This window comes from Rattus norvegicus, chromosome 13 (genome assembly GCF_036323735.1).
Source record: "Rattus norvegicus strain BN/NHsdMcwi chromosome 13, GRCr8, whole genome shotgun sequence".
Lineage (NCBI taxonomy): Eukaryota > Metazoa > Chordata > Mammalia > Rodentia > Muridae > Rattus > Rattus norvegicus.
The window spans coordinates 26,646,256-26,669,245 of NC_086031.1; the positions used below are offsets into that span (position 1 = coordinate 26,646,256).

At 39.4% G+C, this 22,990-nt stretch overlaps 1 pseudogene; it reads right to left on the bottom strand.

Annotated features, from left to right (window-relative positions):
* Nucleotides 1-3,136: 3,136 nt before the first annotated feature.
* On the bottom strand, nucleotides 3,137-6,628 carry Hmgb1-ps17 (high-mobility group box 1, pseudogene 17; annotated as a pseudogene).
* Between the last annotated feature and the right edge of the window lie 16,362 nt (nucleotides 6,629-22,990).

Genomic DNA, 22,990 nt, shown 5'->3' on the forward strand with positions numbered 1-22,990 from the left:
TAGACAAATGAAAAATACTCCATTGTGTATATGTACCCTATTTTCTTTATTACCGTTTACTTGAGAGTCATCTCAAATGTCTTCCAAGTTTCTGGCTATTATGGTATAAAGCTACAATCACTATAATTGAACCCATATCCTTGTGGTGGAATGGAGCACCCTTTCGATATATGCACAAGAGTGGTAAACTTGTGTCTTAACGTAGAGTGATTCCAAGTTTTCTGAGAAAACACCATAATTGATTTGTATAATGGCTTTACAAGTTTAAACTCCTACCAGCAATGGAAGTATGATCCTCCTGTTTGATGTCCTTACTTATGTGATTGATCTTAACCATTCTGATGGATATAAGATGAAATTTCAGGGTTATGCTGATTTTCATTTCTTTGATGATTGAGGACATTGAATATTTTGTTAAATGTTTCTTAGTCATTTTACATTCCTCTATTAAGAATTATCTGTTTAGGTCTCTATCCTATATATTTAGTTGAATTTGGTTTCTTTAATATTTACATTCTTCACTCATTTATATATTTTGGATATTAGTCCCATATACCATGTAGAGTTGGTATAAAACTGTTTCCCATTTTCTAAATTTTCTCTTCTTCTGATTGATGGTGCCCTTTGCCTTACAGAAGATTACTTCCTGGTATTTTCTCTGCTGGGTTCATTGTGTCTGTTATTATGTTACAATCTATGATCCAGTTGGAATAAATATGGATCAGTTTACATTGTTTTACATCAGACAACACGTTTGCTTTGACCAACACCATTTGTTGAAGTTAACTTTCCTTTTTTCCCCAGTGTGTGTTTTTGACTTCTTTATTTAATATATATATATATATATATATATATATATGAATTGTATCTATTTTTATGCCTAAACCAAATTGATGGAGATGGCCTTGAACTTGCAGATTTTTTTTTTGGTAGCAAGGCCATTTCTATTATGTTAATCCTAACAATATATGAGGATGGGAAATTTTTCCATCTTCTTAAATTGCATTTAATTTCTTTCTTCAAAGACTTCAAGTTTTGTTTTATTTGCTTAGTTACTTCAAGATATTTTTTTTTAAACTGGAAGTAAGGAAGTCATTTTGCCCAAAGTGTTTATCAGTTGAAATTCCTCAATTGAATTTTAAGGATTATTTATTTATATTATATCATCTACCAATAGCAATATTTTGACTTCCTTTTTCAGCAATTTATGTCCCCTTGATCAACTTCAGTTACTCATCATTTTAGCTAAAACTTCAAGTCCTATATTGAAAAGAAGTGGGGAAAGTAGCAATTTTGTCTTGTTCCTCAGCCTTAAACATCATGAAAGAAAATTCAAGATCTTTTATGTTATTCAAAGCACCAAAGAATAATATGCATAATTTTAAGTGATCTTTAATTTCAGCTTTCAAGATGCTAATAAACAAATTTCATACAAATAGATTTCATTAATAATGACAGAAGAAAATATAAGTCAGAATTAATGTCAATTCTCTGTATTTCATATATAACATTCTGACAAATAAATGAACATAACAACACTTATTTAAAAATTTGTTAATTATTTTAAATAGATTCTAATTAATGTTAACTTAATAGAAACCATGAAATGTTTATCATTTGTGAGGAATTCTCGTGCTGTGATTAAAACCTTGACCAAATGCAACTTTTGAAGAACATGGTTTATTTCATTTTTACATCTTTTATTTTAACATCCATGAAAATTAGTATGTAAAACCTGGACAAGAACAGAGTAGCAGGAGCTGATACAGAGGAAATGGAGGGGTGCACCTTACTTGTTTGTTCTCCATGATTTGCTCATTCTGTTTGCTTTTAACACTCAGGGCTACCAATCTATCTATTCTGGTAACTGTAATCATGACTGCACATATCCATACACAAATACACATAATTTAAAAGAAAAAAAATTAAAGCATCCCAACTAGAAATAAGTATGGAAAAATATAAAATGACATGCAAAATAATAACAAGTAACAAAGTTTAAAAGATGGCTTGCAAAATTTGGGTGAATTACTAAACAAATAAATACATTGTTTAAAATAAAATACAAAGGTCATCAAATAGATTTTTGAATATTGCTTGGTTGTTGAAAAGATACAAATCCTAATATAACTACTCAAAACAGGAAACCAAGGGGAAGAACAAGATGTTGCAAGACAATAGATACAATTTTCATGTTTTCAAATAGCTTAATACTTCAAGCACTATAAATTCAATATTTTAAATAAGTACTTATGGTGAGAAATTTAAGCTTATTTCTTTTTAATAAAAAATGTAGTTTACATATAGACCATAATAGCTACCTTGGTTTATGAGATATTTGCATAATATTGAAACAACAGAGCATTATATCTTTTTTTTTCGGAGCTGGGGTCCGAACCAAGGGCCTTGTGCTTGCTAGGCAAGTGCTCTACCACTGAGATAAATCCCCAACTCCATATCATTTTTTTAATAAAAGATTTATTTACTTAGAAGCATTCAGAATGTCAACAAAAAAGCCACATTTTTTTGCAATTATAGAGTGGTATTTAGTTAACAGAACAACAATTATCTTCATATAAGTTGCATCAGAGACAACTGAAGATGGAAAAAAAAAACAAAAGAAAAAAAGAAAAAGAAGAACACAAAAAGAACCCAAAAGCCAAACTACTGTCCCCATATATAATTAATTTGTACTGTGCACCAACAAGAACTTGATTTTATTTCCATGCCAATTTACAACACCCAGACTGTACCAGGCAAGGTTACTGGCTACTGAAAATACGACCAGGATAAGGCTAGCTAAAGACACATTTGGTAGTGTGTTAACTATACAAAAAAGACACTGTACAGTTTAAAAACAAATCTAACACAGCCTTACAATACAATTTTTTTCTTTAAAAGGAGTGAGCTATATACAGGGGGGTTAAACGCTTTATAGACAAGAAAAATATGCACTAGAACCAACTTCTTCTTCTTCTTCTTCTTCTTCTTCTTCTTCTTCTTCTTCTTCTTCTTCTTCTTCTTCTTCTTCTTCTTCTTCTTCTCCTTCTCCTTCTCCTTCTCCTTCTCCTTCTCCTTCTCCTTCTCCTTCTCCTTCTCCTTCTCCTTCCTCTTCCTCTTCCTCTTCCTCTTCTTCCTCTTCCTCTTCCTCTTCTTCTTCCTCTTCTCTTCATTTTCCTCTTCTTCCTCTTCCTCATCCTCTTCGTCCTCCTCATCATCTTCCTCTTCCTTCGTTTTCTTGCTCTTCTCAGCCTTGACCACTCCCGTTTTTGCTGCATCAGGTTTTCCTTTAGCTCTGTAGGCAGCAATATCCTTCTCATATTTCTCCTTCAGCTTGGCGGCCTTCTCATAGGGCTGCTTGTCATCTGAGATAGTGTTGTTCCACATCTCTCCTACTTTCTTTGCGACTTCACTAATGAATTAGCCAGGATGCCCGCCTTTGATTTTTGGGTGGTACTCAGAACAGAACAAGAAGGACGAAGGAGTCCTCTTGGGGGCATTGGGGTCCTTAAACTTCTTTTTGGTCTCTCCTTTGAGAGGGTTGTAGGTTTTCATTTCTCTTTCATAACGAGTCTTGTCAGCCTTTGCCATAACTTCAAAATTCCCCTTTTCTTTAGCAAACATGGTCTTCCACCTCTCTGAGCACTTCTTGGAGTACTCTGAGTAGTTGACAGAAGCATCCAGGTGATTCTTCTTGGGCTCCACCTCCGACAGGTTTGCACAAAGAATGCATATGAGGCTTCTTTGGATCTCCTTTGCCCGTGTATAGTTGACTTTCCTCCGTGAGGCACAGGGTCGCCCAGCAGCCGTCTGACTCTTGCTTGCCCCAGCACTGTCGCTATGGAGCTTATTGTATTGCAATGGATGTGAGAGCGGGAGCTAGACGCGATTACATCTTTTTGAAACATAAAACAAGTATAAGAATTGGACATAGTTAACACTATATCGCTATGTTTCAAATAATATCAGGAGTTATAAGATGCATGAATGAAATTTTATTTATTTTTCACTGGCACACTCTAAGATGAAGGCATAAACCTGAAATATAGTAAGTTTGAGATAAAAATCTATTATTTGTAAAATGAAATAAAACTTCTATACATCATATTTTTTCTGCTTGTACAGTCTGGAGAGCCTACTGAATTATACCACATCTATAGTATATCTAGACAACAGCCCTACTAAAGAACATATATTTTATATTGTCCAGACTTGACCAATCACTGAAATTCCCACTTTAGGCAACCTCAAATTTAGGAAGTAACTTTGATTTCACAACCTGTACATCCACCAATGGCAAAGACCAGCCTAAGCATAGAGAGAATTTGAGATTGGAAAAGTCAATTGTGAGTGTAGTAATTAAGCACATGACTTGCTTGATGTAGACTGGAAGGAGAAACAAAACCATTAAGAAAACACCAACTGCAACTTCTCCATTTATCAGCAAGTCAATCCAGGAAGATGAAAGCTATGCTCATGAGCAACAGAGGAAAATCTACAGAAACTTCCTCAATAGATGTGGATATCACTCTAGAGTTACTAATATCCATAATCTCATGATACAGGGAATTCATATCTGAAGCCAAATGAGAATTACTCTAAAGCACCTTTAAAGGAGATTGAATTTTAGACCAGTCATGCTCAGAGGTATTATATACCAGGTGGTTACCCAGACCCAATGAAACAACCAATGACATTCAACTGAGAGCCTGATCTTGATGTCCCGCGCTACATCTCGCCAGCAGGAACGACACGGCACACACAGGATCCTACTGCAGAAAAGCTGTAATGCGTCTTGAGAGGGAGAGCATAAGCTTACAATGCGGAGACGCCGAGTGAGGAATAACCGTCCCTTATATAGGAAACTATCCTCGCCTAGGACGTGTCACTCTCTGACTGGTCGCTGCCAATTATGCCAGATGACGTACCAAAGCGTACGTGTCCCTTTGAGTAGGGAAGTTACCAGGCTCCTGCATATTGCCCTTTTTACTAGGTGCGTTCTGCCGGATGCCGGTGCCATCTTGTAATGGAGTATGTGAGGACAGCTCCTCGGACAGCTCCTCACATCCCCCCCTTTTTTTTAAGCAAACAGGACACCCAGATATAGGAGGGCGAAGACAGAGGTCATATCCTCGTACAAAGTTGGTGAACCTGTACAAGAGAGATACCCTTAGGCTGTTGTTGGGACCCAGGGCACTCCCGACCTGTCACACTGCCATTTTTCGAGGGAGGGAAAACTGGGGCAGAAACCCTGATGTAATATGACATGCCTTCCAGGGAGCATATTTGGTAGAACTTCCCTGTGCGATGCTAAGCTTGTCACCCCTCATGGGCTGCTCAAGCCGGACACTCTAATCCTGTGCAATGAACCGAGGTTCTAGGAGTGCAAGAGCTGTCCAGCCGGCGACCTGTTGCTTGAGCATGGTCAACCAGATATCGACCGACGCTCCTTGTTCAAGGGCTACAAGCGCCTGGGTGATCACTACTTTGTCCTTTCTTGTTTGAGATCTCAATTTGCAAAGCAACCAGAGGAGTAACACTAATTCACAGCAGAGGATCACTCCAAAAAGTCACACTCCCACCCATTCCTTGAAATAAGAGAATGCTGAGGTGATCCACGACGACAATCCCTCCGTCAAAGACAGGTCCAGTCGGGTAGAATTTACTCGAATGATGGTCGCTCTCAGCTCTCGAAGTGTCTGTTCAAACTCCGAGGTCCAATTCTGTAACAGATGCTGTGAAAGACTCTTAGACAGATTAGCAGCTCGGGTAAATTTGTCATAATATATGGAGGTGACACAAAGGCCTGGGAGTTTTTGATCACAGCCAAGCTGGGCCAGTTGCCATAGAATGTCTAATTGCTCTCGGACCAGATCTATACGTTGGTTGAGAAGCATAAGGCCTCCCTATGTCTGAGTATTGGCCGAGGCCTGTCTGTCCCGAGCCACAGAGACGGTGGCCGATAAATCATTGATAGTTTGGGTTGTCTGTACTGAATTTGACAAGGCCAATGCCGAGGCAGTAACCGAGGCAGCAACTGCTGTCGTAGCAATAATGCCAGCAATAATTGCAGCAGTACCAAAATCTCTTTTTCCTCTAAATAAGGTCATGCTCCCCAGGGTATCAACAGGGATCGGGACAAAGTGAGGCATGCGGGTAACTACTGCGATATTTTATATGAGTAGCTGTCCAGACAGAGGCAGCAGGTTTGATGTTCCCAGTCCAGGAAAATGACAACCGTCCCTTTTCACCCTTTCCTCCAAGTAGCATCGCCATGGGCGTAAGATCAGTGCAGCTACCATTAACGCAATGTAAGGCCACCACCATAGAGAACTGTGGCGTTAGCCACAATGTCATCTTCACCAGTTCCCCATGTGGCCTCCCTTAACCAAGCAGAAGATTGATTACATAACATAATGCAAGGGAGATCAAAAGATGTTTTGTTGAATATGTTAAAACAAAGGCTGCCCTTAAGGGGAATAGTCCTATTTTCTTTTAGTCGTTCAACCTGTGGGTCCTCAGTTAAATTCAACCTGTGGATCCTCAGGTAAATAGGCCAACCCTAAATCCCTGTTAGTGGTACATCACCGGCATTGGGAGTGAAATGGTTGACATTCTTCCCCATCATAGCTCGTCCTGCACCGTTGCTGGCATCCGTGGAAGAAGAGTGAGGAGGTGCAGGAGTCCCAGTCCCTTATTGATCACTTGCTGTGATGCTCCGAGTAAGTCGTCCTGGGATCCATATGGGATTTTCATTGTCCTGTGGAAAAACACAGACAGCTCCCCTGGATCTTATTAAAACAGAATCCGGGCCTTTCCATTCATTTGTCAATACATCCTTCCATTTGACTAATTCTTTTGTCCTCTTGGGCTCCGAGCAATGTCGCTCAGCCGCTGTTTGTCCAGCTTCATCAAGATTTAAAAAAATTAAGGTAAAAAGGGCAAGAGCAGTGGCCACTCGGGGTGTTGGGGGGAGTTCTATCATAATTCCCCCTCTTTGTTTTATTAAATATGATTTGAGCATCCGATGAGCACACTCTATGATTCCCTGTCCTTGAGGGTTGTAGGGCAGGCCCGTCAGGTGGGTAACCTGCATCTGAGCACAAAACTGACAGAATTTTTGAAATGTGTAGGCGGGGCCATTGTCAGTTTTTACACATTTTGGCTTTCCCCAAGCACTCCATGCTTCAAGGCAGTGCTGAATGACATGTGTTGTTTTTTCTCCTGTAAGTGGGGTGGCATGTAGAATGCCAGAACATGTGTCTATAGATACATGCACATACTGTAATTTTCCCAAAGTAGAATTATGAGTAACATCCATTTGCCAGATTTGCAATGGATGTATTCCTCTCGGGTTGACCCCGATGTGAGGAACTGGGAGGAACTGGCAGCACTGTTGGCATTGGGTGACTATATCACGTGCCTCTTTTCTAGTTATAGAGAAGCGTCGGCGTAAAGTTTCTGAGGTGACATGGAAATTGCCATGAAAGGCTTTAGCAGCCTCTAAAGGAGAGGCAAGGGCCACAGCTATCATTTTTGTGGCTTTGTCAGCCAAATCATTCTCTGTACTCATTGGGCCAGGGAGTCCAGAATGGGCCCGTATATGAGTAATGTATACAGGGAATCTTCTATTTAATAGGATAATTTGGATTTTTCGGAAAATATCTGCCACCTTACTAGTGGTTTTAATTATACCGGCGGTTTCAAGAATACTAACAGCACTAGCTCGGCCTCCACCTCTGAGTCTAAGGTTTTATTTTCAGAGTTTTCAGAACTGTCGAGGTTCAGCGCTTCTAGCTCTTTCACGGGTATAGGCTGGCTCCCCCTCCTGGTTTATGTGTAGAGGAGGAAGTGCTGGAATCTGAAAATTTCAACGCTCCCTTGTCTGCGGACTTACTGGGAGGGCCTTTTTTCTTTCTTAGGACGTCCTTTTTCTTGCACGCACCCAACCTCTCACTACGTTCGGTTTCTGACATACTTTCCCGGACTACCTCGAGAGTGGCCTGTCCTTCTACTACTGCTGTCTTACACGTTTCATCCTTTAAATAATTCTTAACCAGCTTCCATATAGCTTTGGTTCCTAGGCACAGATCCTCTTCCTCCAATTTTCTGTCAAGGTCTTTTCCAAGTTTGTTCCATGAGGCAATTGTAAACGAGCCTGAACAGGCAAACCAAGGCGCCACCCTCTCCACCTCCTTCCCAAAGTTTTTATGTGTTCTTCCTACCAAGTTTGATGTCCCTCTGCTTTAACACTGTTTCCAAGGCCATGACCACAGACTGTGAGGATCCCATGATGGGCCAGGAACGCCGGCGGCTTATCTACGTCCATCTGACAAGGCGTGAGGTGAAAGTGTAGAGACGGACATGCTGCTCTCTTATGTATGGGAGTCTTACACGTGCCTCCCAGGACGGTGCAGCTTATCTACATCGGCCTTATCGTGTCCTTGCTCCCCAACAGTCAAAATCGAAGGTAAAAGGGAGCTGCCCTTAGCTCACTTATATACGAGAGACTGAGACGCGCCTTCAGCTGCTGTGATCGTCCTTCTAACAGCGAAAATGGTGAAAACAGAACATAAAGAGTAGGGTGGCTCCCAGGACAAATACTATAGCCTCAACAAATCCTGAACAAGGTGGTGAAAACCCCAGACCAAAGTCCAAGAGAGGGCTGCCTCTCCGAACGTATCTACCTGCAGTTCTGAATCCTCCTTGTCGCCAAGGGATCTCCGAAGGTGCTGATGATGGCGAGGTCTTTCCCGGGTTTTCGGCACCAGATGTGCAGCGCTACGTCTCGCCAGCAGGAACGACGCGGCACACACAGGATCCTACTGCAGAAAAGCTTTAATGCGTCTTGAGAGGGAGAGCATAAGCTTACAATGAGGAGACGCTGAGTGAGGAATAACCGTCCCTTATATAGGAAACTATCCTCGCCTAGGACGTGTCACTCTCTGACTGGTCGCTGCCAATTATGCCAGATGATGTACCAAAGCGTACGTGTCCCTTTCAGTAGGGAAGTTACCAGGCTCCTGCGTATTGCCCTTCTTACTAGGTGTGTTCTGCCGGATGCCGGTGCCATCTTGTAATGGAGTATGTGAGGACAGCTCCTCACATATGTGAGGACAGCTCCTCGGACAGCTCCTCACATCTTAATATTTTGAATTTGAATATTTGTAAGTAGAACTGCTTCCTCTAAACCACTAAGCATATTCTAGAATGCCCTGTCAATAGCCTCTTAGATCATTACTGCTATTGACACATTTTTGCATAATTGATCTACATGATATGTCTTAACAATCTCTTTAACCAGAGATGTAGCAGATAAGGCAAAACTATAAAATATACCAATTAATTTTTTTTAAATTTATTTAATACTTAATAATTCTTTGGTTTCCGGCAAACATCCCCCTGCCCCCTCTCCTTCCTTAAGGGTGTTCCCCTCCCAACCCTCCCCCCATTGCCGCCCTCCCCCCAACAGTCTAGTTCACTGGTGTTTCAGTCTTAGCAGGACTCAGGGCTTCCCCTTCCACTGGTGCTTTTACTAGGATATTCATTGCTACCTATGAGGTCAGAGTCCAGGGTCAGTCCATGTATAGTCTTTAGATAGTGGTTTAGTCCCTGGAAGCTCTGGTTGCTTGGCATTGTTGTACATATGGGGTCTTGAACCCCTTCAAGCTCTTCCAGTTCTTTCTCTGATTCCTTCAACGGGGGTCCTATTCTCAGTTCAGTGGTTTGCTGCTGGCATTCGCCTCTGTATTTGCTGTATTCTGGCTGTGTCTCTCAGGAGCGATCTACATCCGGCTCCTGTCGGTCTGAACTTCTTTGCTTCATCCATCTTGTCTAATTGGGTGGCTGTATATGTATGGGCCACATGTGGGGCAGGCTCTCAGTGGGTGTTCCTTCAGTCTCTGTTTTAATCTTTGCCTCTCTCTGCCCTGCCAAGGGTATTCTTGTTCCCCTTTTAGAGAAGAAGTGAAGCATTCACATTTTGATCATCCGTCTTGAGTTTCATTTGTTCTAGGCATCTAGGGTAATACAAGCATTTGGGCTAATAGCCACTTATCATTGAGTGCATACCATGTATGTCTTTCTGTGATTGGGTTAGCTCACTCAGGATGATATTTTCCAGTTCCAACCATTTGCCTACGAATTTCATAAAGTCATTGTTTTTGATAGCTGAGTAATATTCCATTGTGTAGATGTACCACATTTTCTGTATCCATTCCTCTGTTGAAGGGCATCTGGGTTCTTTCCAGCTTCTGGCTATTATAAATAAGGCTGCGATGAACATAGTGGAGCACGTGTCTTTTTTATATGTTGGGACATCTTTTGGGTATATGCCCAAGAGAGGTATAGCTGGATCCTCAGGCAGTTCAATGTACAATTTTCTGAGGAACCTCCAGACTAATTTTCGAGAATGGTTGTACCAGTATGCAATCCCAACAACAATGTAGGAGTGTTCCTCTTTCTCCGCATCCTCGCCAGGATCTGCTGTCACCTGAGTTTTTGATCTTAGCCATTCTCTCTGGTGTGAGGTGAAATCTATATAAGGCCTATATCTGTTGTAGGATCGGTAAAGATCTTTTCCCAATCTGTTGGTTGCCGATTTGTCCTAAGCACAGTGTCCTTTGACTTACAGAAGCTTTGCAGTTTTATGAGATCCCATTTGTCAATTCTTGATCTTAGAGCATAAGCCATTGGTGTTCAGGAAATTTTTTCCAGTGCCCATGTGTTCCAGATGCTTCCCTAGTTTTTCTTCTATTAGGATTGGTTAAGATCTTTGCCCTCTATTAGTTTGAGTGTATCAGGTTTGATGTGGAGGTCCTTGATCCACTTGGACTTAAGCTTTGTACAGGGTGATAAGCATGGATTGATCTGCATTCTTCTACATGTTGACCTCCAGTTGAGCCAGCACCATTTGCTGAAAATGCTATCTTTTTTCCATTGAATGGTTTCGGCACCTTTGTCAAAAATCAGGTGCCCATAGGTGTGTGGGTTCATTTCTGGGTCTTCAATTCTATTCCATTCGTCTATCTGTCTGTCTCTGTACCAATACCATGCAGTTTTTATCACTATTGCTCTATAATACTGCTTGAGTTCAGGGATAGTCATTCCCCCTGATGTCCTTTTATTGTTGAGGATAGTTTTAGCTATCCTGGGTTTTTTGTTATTCCAGATGAATTTGCAAATTGTTCTGTCTAACTCTTTGAAGAATTGGATTGGTATTTTGATGGGGATTGCATTGAATCTGTAGATCGCTTTTGGTAAAATGGCCATTTTTACTATATTAATCCTGCCTATCCATGAGCATGGGAGATCTTTCCATCTTCTGAGGTCTTCTTCAATTTCTTTCTTCAGTGTCTTGAAGTTCTTATTGTACAGATCTTTTACTTGCTTGGTTAAAGTCACACCGAGGTACTTTATATTATTTGGGTCTATTATGAAGGGTGTCGTTTCCCTAATTTCTTTCTTGGCTTGTTTCTCTTTTGTGTAGAGGAAGGCTACTCATTTATTTGAGTTAATTTTATACCCAGCCACTTTGCTGAAGTTGTTTATCAGCTTTAGTAGTTCTCTGGTGGAACTTTTGGGATCACTTAAATAAACTATCATATCACCTGCAAATAGTGATATTTTGACTTCTTCTTTTCCGATCTGTATCCCCTTGACCTCCTTTTGTTGTCTGAATGCTCTGGCTAGAACTTCAAGAACTATATTGAATAAGTAGGGAGAGATTGGGCAGCCTTGTCTAGTTCCTGATTTTAGTGGGATTGCTTCAAGTTTCTCTCCATTCAGTTTAATGTTACCAACTGGTTTGCTGTATATGGCTTTTACTATGTTTAGGTATGGGCCTTGAATTCCTATTCTTTCTAGGACTTTTATCATGAAGGGGTGTTGAATTTTGTCAAATGCTTTCTCAGCATCTAATGAAATGATCATGTGGTTTGTTCTTTCAGTTTGTTTATATAATGGATCACGTTGGTGGTTTTCCGTATATTAAACTATCCCTTCATGCCTGGGATGAAGCCTACTTGATCATGGTGGATGATTGTTTTGATGTGCTCTTGGATGCGGTTTGCCAGAATTTTATTGAGTATTTTTGCGTCGATATTCATAAGTGAAATTGGTCTGAAGTTCTCTTTCTTTGTTGGGTCTTTGTGTGGTTTAGGTATAAGAGTAATTGTGGCTTCATAGAAGGAATTCGGGAGTGATCCATCTGTTTCAATTTTGTGGAATAGTTTGGATAATATTGGTATGAAGTCTTCTATGAAGGTTTGATAGAATTCTGCACTAAACCCGTCTGGACCTGGGCTCTTTTTGGTTGGGAGACCTTTAATGACTGCTTCTATTTCCTTAGGATTTAACTTAGGTACCTGGTATTTGTCTAGGAAATTGTCCATTTCCTGTAGATTTTCAAGTTTTGTTGAATATAGGCTTTTATAGTAAGATCTGATGATTTTTTGAATTTCCTCTGAATCTGTAGTTATGTCTCCCTTTTCATTTCTGATTTTGTTAATTTGGACACATTCTCTGGGTCCTCTCGTTAGTCTGGCTAAGGGTTTATCTATCTTGTTGATTCTCTCAACGAACCAACTTTTGGTTCTGTTGATTCTTTCTATTGTCCTTTTTGTTTCTACTAGGTTGATTTCAGCTCTGAGTTTGATTATTTCCTGCCTTCTACTCCTCCTGGGTGTATTTGCTTCTTTTTGCTCTAGAGCTTTTAGGTGTGCTGCCAAGCTGCTGACATATGCTCTCTCCTGTTTCTTTCTGCAGGTGCACAGAGCTATGAGTTTTCCTCTTAGCACAGCTTTCATTGTGTCCCATAAGTTTGGGTATGTTGTACCTTCATTTTCATTAAATTCTAAAAAGTTTTTAATTTCTTTCTTTATTTCTTCCTTGACTATGTTATCATTGTTCAATTTCCACGTATATGTGGGCATTCTTCCCTTATTTTTATTGAAGACCAGTTTTAGGCCGTGGTGGTCTGATACCTCCAATATCAAGGCTAAAACAAATAATATTGCTCCTGTGAAAGTTAGGGTAGCTCTAAGTAAAGACACTATACCAGTGTTTGAAAACCATAAGCCAATAACACGGAGGTCTCTTCTAGCCATCCAGCTGGAGATAATAGATGAAAGAAAAATACTATGAAATGCAGCATATCTTCATGTTAAAAGCCTTGGAAAGGATATGTGGGAAAATTTAAAAAGAAGTTACTTTAATATAATAAAGACTATATATGCTGACGTCATCCTAATAGAAGAAATATGATCACCAAAATCATGAAAGAAGAAGAGATATTCTATTCATACACTCCTCTGAATACAGTGCTTGAAGCACCAGTGATAAATATAAGAAGAGAAGTAAATCAACAAGTAGACCAATAGAGTCAAATAACCTGGATCTCTGGGATCTCTCAGAGCCTGAGACAACAACTAAAAAGCAAACAGAGGACCTTCACCATAGAGTCAAACTTGTACTCTGATTCCCACCCACTCAGCCAACATCCAAATGCAGCTTGACACCCAGGAGGTCTGTCACATTCAGGGTAACAGTTCTGACACATCCAGAATCAGAGGACACAGGCTCACAAGGTACAGGGTCCAGTCAGAGACAGCAAGGCCAGTTAACATCAAGATAGAAAGATGGCAAGAGGCAAGTGTAAGAGCATAAGCAACAGAAACAAATACTACTTGGCAATATCAGAACTCAGCTCTTCCACAACAACAAGCCCTGCATATACTAATACACTGGAAAAGAAAGTTTCAGATCAAAAATTCTATCTTGTGAAGGGCATAAATAACTCCATTAAAGAAATACAGGAAAAACAGGTTTAAAAAAATAGAAGCTCTTAGAGAGAAAGCATATAATTTTCCTAAAGAAATACAAGAAAACACAATGACACAGGTAAAGGAATTGAACAAAACCACCCAGCATTTAAAAATTGGAAATAGAAACATTAAAAGAAAACACAAAGGGAAATAATACTGAAGATGGAAAACCTAGGAAGGAGAGCAGGAGTCACAGATGCAAGCATCAGTAACAGAATACAAGAGATAGAAGAGATAAGATTGGGCGTGTTCAGGGTAGTGGTATTACATGAGAGTCCAGCTACATCACTCCTGGGCATATACCCAAAAGTAGTTCCAACATATAACAAAGACACATGCTTTGCTATATTCACTGATGCCTTATATATAATAGCCAGAAATTGGAAAGAACCCAGATGCCTTTCAACATAAGAATGAATACAGAAAAGGTGGTAAATCTACACAATGGAGTACTACTCAGCTAATAAAAACAATGACTTCATGAAATTCATAGGCAAATGGTTGGAACTATAAAAATATCATCCTGAGTTAAGTGACCTAGTCTCTCTCTCTCTCTCTCTCTCTCTCTCTCTCTCTCTCTCTCTCTCTCTCACACACACACACACACACACACACACACAAAGAAAAATGAAAAAAACGTGGAATGCACTCACTGATAAGGGGATATTAGCCTGAAACCATGGATTACCCAAAATACAAACCACAGACAAGAAGCTCAAGAAGAACGACAACCAAAGTGTGAATGCTGTAGTCCTTTTCAGAACGGAGAACAAAAATATTCATATGAGGGGATATACAGACAAAGTTTGGATTAGACACTGAAGGAATGTCCATTCAGAACCTGCACAACCTAGGGATCCAGCCCATATACATACAGCCACCAAACCCAGATAACATTGCTGATTTCAAGAAGTGCATGCTGACAGGAACATGATATAGCTGTCTCCTGAGAGGCTGTGCCAGAGCATGACAAATACAAAGGTGAATACTCACAGTCTCCCATTGAACTGAGAAAAGGGTCCCAGTTGGAGGAGTTAGAGATAGGATTGAAGGAGCTTGCAACCCCATAAGAATAACAATACCAACCAACCAGAGTTCCCAGGAACTTAGCCACCATCCAAAGAGTACCATGGCTCCAGCTGCATATGCAGCAGAGGATGGCCTTCTTGGGCACCTGAGGGAGGAGAAGCCCTTGGTCTTGCCAAGTCTGGAACCCCCAGAGTAGGGGAATGTCAGGGAGGCAGGAAGATGTGGGTTGTTAGGTGGGGGAAATGGGATAACATTTGAAATATAAATAAAATACATCCAATAAGAAAAGAGAGATAGAAGAGAGAATCTCACATATAGAAGATACCATAGAAGATATTGACACAACAATCAAGAAAAATACAAAATCCAAAAAGCTCCTAACTAAAAATATTCACGAAATCCAAAACACAATGAACAAACCAAGCCTAAGAATAATAGGTATAAAAGAGACTGAAGATTCCCAACCGAAAGGGCCCAGTAAAGAGCTTCAACAAAATTATGGAAGAGAACATCACTAACCTAAAGAACATGATACCCATATTCATGCACGAAGCCGACAGAACATCAAATAGATTGGACCTAAAAAATCCAAATGCACAGAACAAAGAAAGAATGTTAAAAGCAAGAAGGAAAAATGTCAAGTAACATATAAAGGCAGACCTATCAGAATTACACCAGACTTCTCACCAGAGACTATGAAATTCAGAAAATGCTAGGCAGATGTCATACAGACCCTAAGAAAACAAAATTGCCAGCCAAGGATACTGATCCCAGCAAAACTCTCAGTTACCATTGATTGAAAACCAAAACATTCGAAGACAAAAAGCAAATTCAAACGATATATTACCACTAATTCAGCCATACAGAGGATAACTGAAGAAAAACTCCAACACAGGGAAGGAAACTACACACACACACACACACACACACACACACACACACACACACACACACACACATGCGTGCGCGCGTGTGCACGTGTAGATGCACACAACTCTCCTCACAAAAAACCCGAAATATGAGATTCCCATAAGCATAATTTCATATCTAACAACAAAATAAAAGGAACCAACATTATTAGTCCTCAATATCTCTCTATATGAATGGGCTCAATTTGGCAATAAAAATACATAGGCTAACTGACTGGATATGCAAACAGGACCCAGCATTTTTCTGCATACAGGAAATTGACCTCAGTGACAAAGACAGTGACTACCTCAAGATAAAAGACTGGAAAGTTTTACCCCCATATTGTCCCAACAATCAAGCTGGAGTAGTTATTCTAATATCCAATAAAATTGACCTGAACATTGAATTAATTGCATATATTCTATCAGACCACCACAGATTAAGTCTGGTCTTGAATAAGAAAAAAAGCAACAGAAATCCCAAATATTCATTGAAGCTGAACAATTCTCCTCTCATTGATAGCTTGGTCAGGAAAGAAATAAAGATTGTAGTTAAAGACGTTTTAGAATTTAATAAAGATGAAGGTACATCATACCCAAACTTATGAGACATAACGAAAGTAGCACTAAGAGGAAAACTCATACCTCTGACTGTCTCTATAAAGAAATTATAGAGATCATATACTAGCAGGTTGACAGCATATCTGAAAGTTCTGTAACAAAAAGAAGCAAATACACCCAAAAGGAGTAGACAGGAGGAAATAATCAAACTGACTCTGAGAGCAACCAAGTAGAACAAAGAGAACTATAAAAAAAAATCATCAAAATTTGGAGCTGGTTCTTTAAGAAAATCAACAAGTTAGGAAAATCCTTAGCCAACCTAACAAGATATCAGAGAGACAGTACCCAAATAAACAAAATCAGAAATGAAAAGGAAGACATAACAACAGAAATGGAGGAAATTTTAAAAATCAGCAGATCCTACCACGAAAGCATATGCTCAACCAAACTGAAAAATCTAGAAGAAAAGCATGATTCTTCTCATCAGATATCAGGTACCAAAGTTAAACCAAGACCACTAAAATTATGTAAATAATTTTATAACCCCTACAGAAATAGAAGCAGTTATGACAAGTTTCCCAACCAAAAATGGTCAAAGGCCAGATGGTTTCAGTGCAAAACTCTATCAGACCATCAAAGAAATCCTAATGCCAATACTTTTCATACTATTCCACAAACTAAAAACAGAAAAAAACACTACCAAATTCTTTTTATGAAGCCACAGTTATGCTGATACTTAAACCACCGAAAGACCAAACAAAGAAAGAAATTTAAGACCAATTTCCCTTACAAATATGTATGCAAAAATATTCAAAAATATACATGCAACCGAAATTCAGGAACACTTCAAAATGATCATTCATCATTATCAAGAAGGCTTCATTCCATGGATAAAGGGATGGATCAATGCATAGATATTCATTAAAGTAATCCATTCTATAAACAGACTCAAAGAAAAAAGCTGCATGATCATCACTCTATGCGATAAAATAGACTTTGACAAAATACAGCCCCATTTTCATACTGAATGCTCTGGAAAGATGAGGAAGTCAAGGTCCATGCCTAAATGTAATGAAAGCAATATACAGCAAACCTTTAGTCAACCTCAAACTAAATGGAGATAAAATTGAAGCAATCCCCCTAAAATCAGGGACAAGTCATTCTGACCCATCTATTCAATATAGTATCCAAATTCTAGCCAGGGCAGTTAGACAAGAGGAGATCAAACAGATATAATTTGGAAAGGAGAAAGTCAAAATATCACTATTTGCAAATGGTTTAATAGTATACACAAGCAATCCCAAGAATTAAAACAGAGAACTCATACAGCTGATAAACAACTTCAGCAAAGTGGCTGGATAGAAACTTAACTTTATGTAGAGGAAAGCTACTGATTTATTTGAGTTAATTTTATACCCATCCACTTTACTGAAGTTGTTTATCAGCTTTAGTAGTTCTCTGGTAGAACTTTTGGGATCACTTAACTATACTATCATATTATCGGCAAATAGTGGTATTTAGACTTCTTCTTTTTCAAACTGTATCCCCTTGATCTCCTATGACACCCTTCATAATAGTCCCAAATAATATAAAGTACCTCGGTGTGACTTTAACCAAGCAAGTAAAAGATCTGTACAATAAGAACTTCAAACCTCTGAAGAAAGAAATTGAAGAAGACCTCAGAAGATGGAAAGATCTCCCATACTCATGGATTGGCAGAATTAATATAGTAAAATTGGTCATTTTACCAAAAGCGATCTACAGATTCAATACAGTCCCAATCAAAATACCAAACCAATTATTCAAAGACTTAGACAGAACAATTTGCAAATTCATCTGCCATAACAAAAACCCAGGATAATTAAAACTATCCTCAACAATAAAAAGGACTTCAGGGAGAATCACTATCGCAGAACTCAAGCAGTATTACAGAGCAATAGTGATAAAAACTGCATGGTATTGGTACAGAGACAGGCAGATAGACCAATGAAACTGAATTGAAGAACAAGAAATGAACACACACACCTATGGTCACTTGATTTTTGACAAAGGAGCCAAAACCATCCAATTGAAAAAAGATAGCATTTTCAGCAAATGGTGCTGGTTCAACTAGAGGTCAACATGTAGAAGAAGGGAGATTGATCCATGCTTATCACCCAAAGCTTAAGTCCAAGTGGATAAAGGACCTCCACATCAAACCAGATACACTCAAACTAAGAGAAGAAACAGTGGGGAAGCATCTCAAACACATGGGCACTGGAAAAAATTTCCTGAACAAAACATCAATGGCTTATGCTCTAAGATCAAGAATCGACAAATGTGATCACATAAAACTGCAAAGCTTCTGTAAGACAAAGGACAATGTGGTTAGGACAAAATGGCAACCAACAGTTTGGGCAAAGATCTTAACCAATCCTACAACAGATAGAGGGCTTATATACAAAATATACAAAGAACTCAAGAAGTTTTACTGCAGGGAGACAAATAACCCTATTAAAAGATGGGGTTCAGAGCTAAACAGAGAATTCACAGCTGAGGAATGCCAAATGGCTGAGAAACACCTAAAGAAATGTTCAACATCTTTAGTCATAGGGAAATGCAAATCAAAACAACCCTGAGATTTCACTTCACACCTGTGCGAATGGCGAAGATCAAAAACTCAGGTGACAGCAAATGCTGGCGAGGATGTGGAGAAAGAGGAACACTCCTCCATTGTTGGTGGGATTGCAGACTGGTACAATTATTCTGGAAATCAGTCTGGAGGTTCCTCAGAAAATGGGACATTGAACTACCTGAGGACCCAACTATACCTTTCTTGGGCATATACCCACAAGATGCCCCAACATATAAAGAAGACACGTGCTCCACTATGTTCATAGCCTTATTTATAATAGCCAGAAGCTGGAAAGAACACGGATGCCCTAAAACAGGGCATGGAACAGAAAATATGGTACATTTACACAATGGAATATTACTCAGCTATCAAAAACAATGACATTATGAAATTCATAGTCAAATGGAGGGAACTGGAAAACATCATCCTGAGTGAGGTAACCCAATCACAGAAATACACACATGCTATGCACTCATTGATAATGGCTATTAGCCCAAATGCTTGAATTACCCTAGATGCACAGAACACATGAAACTCAAGACAGATGATCAAAATGTGAATTCTTCACTACTTCTTTAAAAGGGGAACAAGAATACCCTTGGTAGGGAATAGGGAGGCAAAGATTAAAACAGCGGCAGAAGTAACACCCATTCAGATTCTGCCCTACATGTGGCCCATACATATACAACCACCCAATTAGACAAGATGGATGAAGCAAAGAAGTACAGGCTGACAGGAACTGGATGTAGATCTCTCCTGAAAGACACAGCCAGAAAACAGCAAATATATAGGCGAATGCCAGCAGCAAACCACTGAACTGAGAATGGTACCCCCGTTGAAGGAATCAGAGAAAGAACTAGAAGAGCTTGAAGGGGCTCGAGACCCCATATGTACAACAATGCCAACCAACCAGAGCTTCCTGGGACTAAGCCACTACCCACAGATTATATACATGGACTGACCCTGGTCTCCAACCTCATAGGTAGCAATGAAGCCTAGTAAGAGCATCAGTGGAAGGGGAAGCCCTTGGTTCTGCTAAGACTGAACCCCCAGTGAACGTGATTGTGTGGGAGGGGTGTAATGGGGGGAGGATGGGGAGGGGAACACCCATATAGAAGGGGAGGGAGAGGGGTTAGGGGGATGTTTGCCCGGGAACCAGGAAAGGGAATAACATTTGAAATGTAAATAAGAAATACTCAAGTTAATAAAGAAAAAAGGAAAAAAGAAAACTTAACTTTAACGAATCCATAGCCTTCCCCTGCAGAAAGAATAAAAGGGCTGAGGAAGAAATTAGAGAAATAACATCCTTCATAGCAGTCACCAATACAAGCAAGTGAAAGGTCTGTATGACAATACCTTCAAGTCTCTGAAGAAAGAAATCAAAGAAGCCCTCAGAAGTTGGAAAGATCTCTCATGTTCAAGGATCAACAGGATTAACATAGTAAAAATGGTCATCTTATGCAAAACAAACAATAAATTCAGAGCAGTCCCCATCAAAATTCCAATTCAGCTCTTCACAGAGATAGAAAGAGAAATTCTAAAATTTATCTGGCATAACAAAAACTTCAGGATATCAAAAACCATTATGGGCAAAAGCAAACTTCTGGAGGAATCAACATCCTTAAGCTCAAGCTATTTTACAGAGCAATAATAATGAAAACAGCATAGTATTGGTATGAAGACAGGTAAATAGATCAAGGAAATAGAATTGTAGATCCCAAAATAAACCCACACACCTATAGTTCCTTTACTTTTGACAAAGAAGAAAAATCTACCAGCACCTGAAGTGTAAAGATGCAGATACTCACAGCCTATCATCGGACTGAGCCCAGGCATCCCAATCGAAGAGACAGGGGAAGGACTAAAGAACTGAAGGGATTTATAATCCCATAGGATGAACAGCATCAACTGATTGGATCACCCAAAGCTCCCACAGACTAAATCACCAACCAAAGAGTATACATGGATGAACCCATGGCTCCAGATGTAGAAATAGCAATGGAGGGCATTATGTGACGTCAATGGGAGGGGAGGCCCTTGGTTCTGCGGAGGTTTGATGGCCAATTTTATGGTGATGCTAGAATGGTGAGGCAGGAGGAGGAAGATAGGACATGGGATGGAGGGTCGTCCTGGAGGTGTACCTGGGAAAGGGAACATCATTTGATATGTAAATTAATAAAATGATTATTAAAAGAAGAATAAAAGCATATAGGGTCGGGACCAAGGTTCTGGAAAACATTAGCAGACATGCAGCTCAGTATCCCTATGGGTCTTCCAACAACTATTGGACTAGATATGCTGAAACTTGTAGCACAATTGTAGAATCTGTTCAACAGAGGGGATGCCTGACCAGCATCAGTGGGAGAGGATGTGCCAAATCCTGCAAAGACTTGATGTGTCAGGTGGGTGTGGGAGATATACAGGGGAATTACACCATCTCAGAAGAGAAGGGAAAGGAGAGAGACTCTTTGTCGAGGGACCCAGAAAGGAGGGTCCACATTTGGTATCTAAATTAAGTAATTAAAAATTTAAATAATACAAATAGGAAAGGAAGATTCAAATAATCTATTTTGTCAATGATACTTTGTTCATAGATTCTTTTCAAATGGGACGTCAAAATAGAGGTAGTGTTAGCAAAAGGGGAAGAAACACAAATGATTGCTCTAAAGGACCATACATTAAAGAACAAAACAAAACAAAACAAAACTTTGACATCTTACAACATACCTGTCAAAATGGCCAAGATCAAGAAAACAATTGAACAATTGGCAACACATACCTTGCTGACACAAATCTTGGAAACTGATTCTTTTAATTCATACTTGGTAAGATTGGAATCTCGTATAATAAATAGGAAAATTAATAGAAAGCATTCTCAAAAGCAGAAAGCAGATTTTCAACATGACCTACCTATGCTGCTACTTGTCATATTCCCCAAAGATTATATATCCTATATTCCAGATGTGTGTTTATGAATGTTTATTTATAGTCTATCTTTAATAGCTAGCCAATAGAAACAACGTAAATATCCTTCAGCTGATGAGTGGATGGTGAATATATAGTCCACGTATATAATAAAATTGTATTCAGCTATAAAGATAAGTAAAACCACTATAATTTTAAGAAAATGATGGGACTAGAAATTATAACAAGTGAAGTACCTACCCCATCCTAGCACAAGAAACGCCAGTTGTTCTTTCTTCTTTGGAGATCCAGCCCTGAGTTTTTAGATGTAAGTTCCAACCTGGATAGTTGGAGAAACGAGGACAGTAAAGAGCTCTAAACCAGGGGCTATGGTGTTCAAGAGAAGGAAATGGTAGGTTGTGGGTGCGATGAAGAAGAAAATAAAATAAATTGTGGATGTTAATTGTAAAGATGAGGACAATATGGAAGAGAGGGAAAGAGGAGCATTAAAAAAACTATTACATAGGATGGAAAGTTGTAAAATAATTTATGTTTTCTTAAATTACATTGGTGTAGTTGTGTGTATATATGTAAACACATATAGAAATTGAAGTAAACTTATGTCACTTACGGTTGTAATTTTTCCTGCAAGTGCCATGGACTATTACAAACCCACTTCCATACATTGGAAATCTTCCCTCAAGTCACCTGTATGGAAAGTGCAAGCAATACAGGTCACTGCTTCCCAGAGTTTGAAGGGAAGACCCTATTCCTGAAGACACCAAGCACAGAAGAGGACATAAGTGTTAGAGAAATCAAATGGGACTTCACCTGGCAGCCATCTCACTAGGAAATGTCTTTTATTTACTATAAAGTTGATTTTCAAGTGGAAGTACAAGTCTTGCCTATCTTTAGATCTATGAAACACAACAATGAGTAGCATGGCAAGATATTCCGAAAGACAATAGTGACACTTAGATCTTTCTGGCAGTAAGCAGACACTTGTGGGGAATCAAGGGCAGCTTGATAGGAATACTGTAAACTTAGCTAGTGGATAGTTAGTCATGGACTCTAGAAGAAAACCTACAGCCACTTGCCTAAACCTTTATAATATTCAAATTTATTTTTATGTACTTTTTTTGTAATGGTCC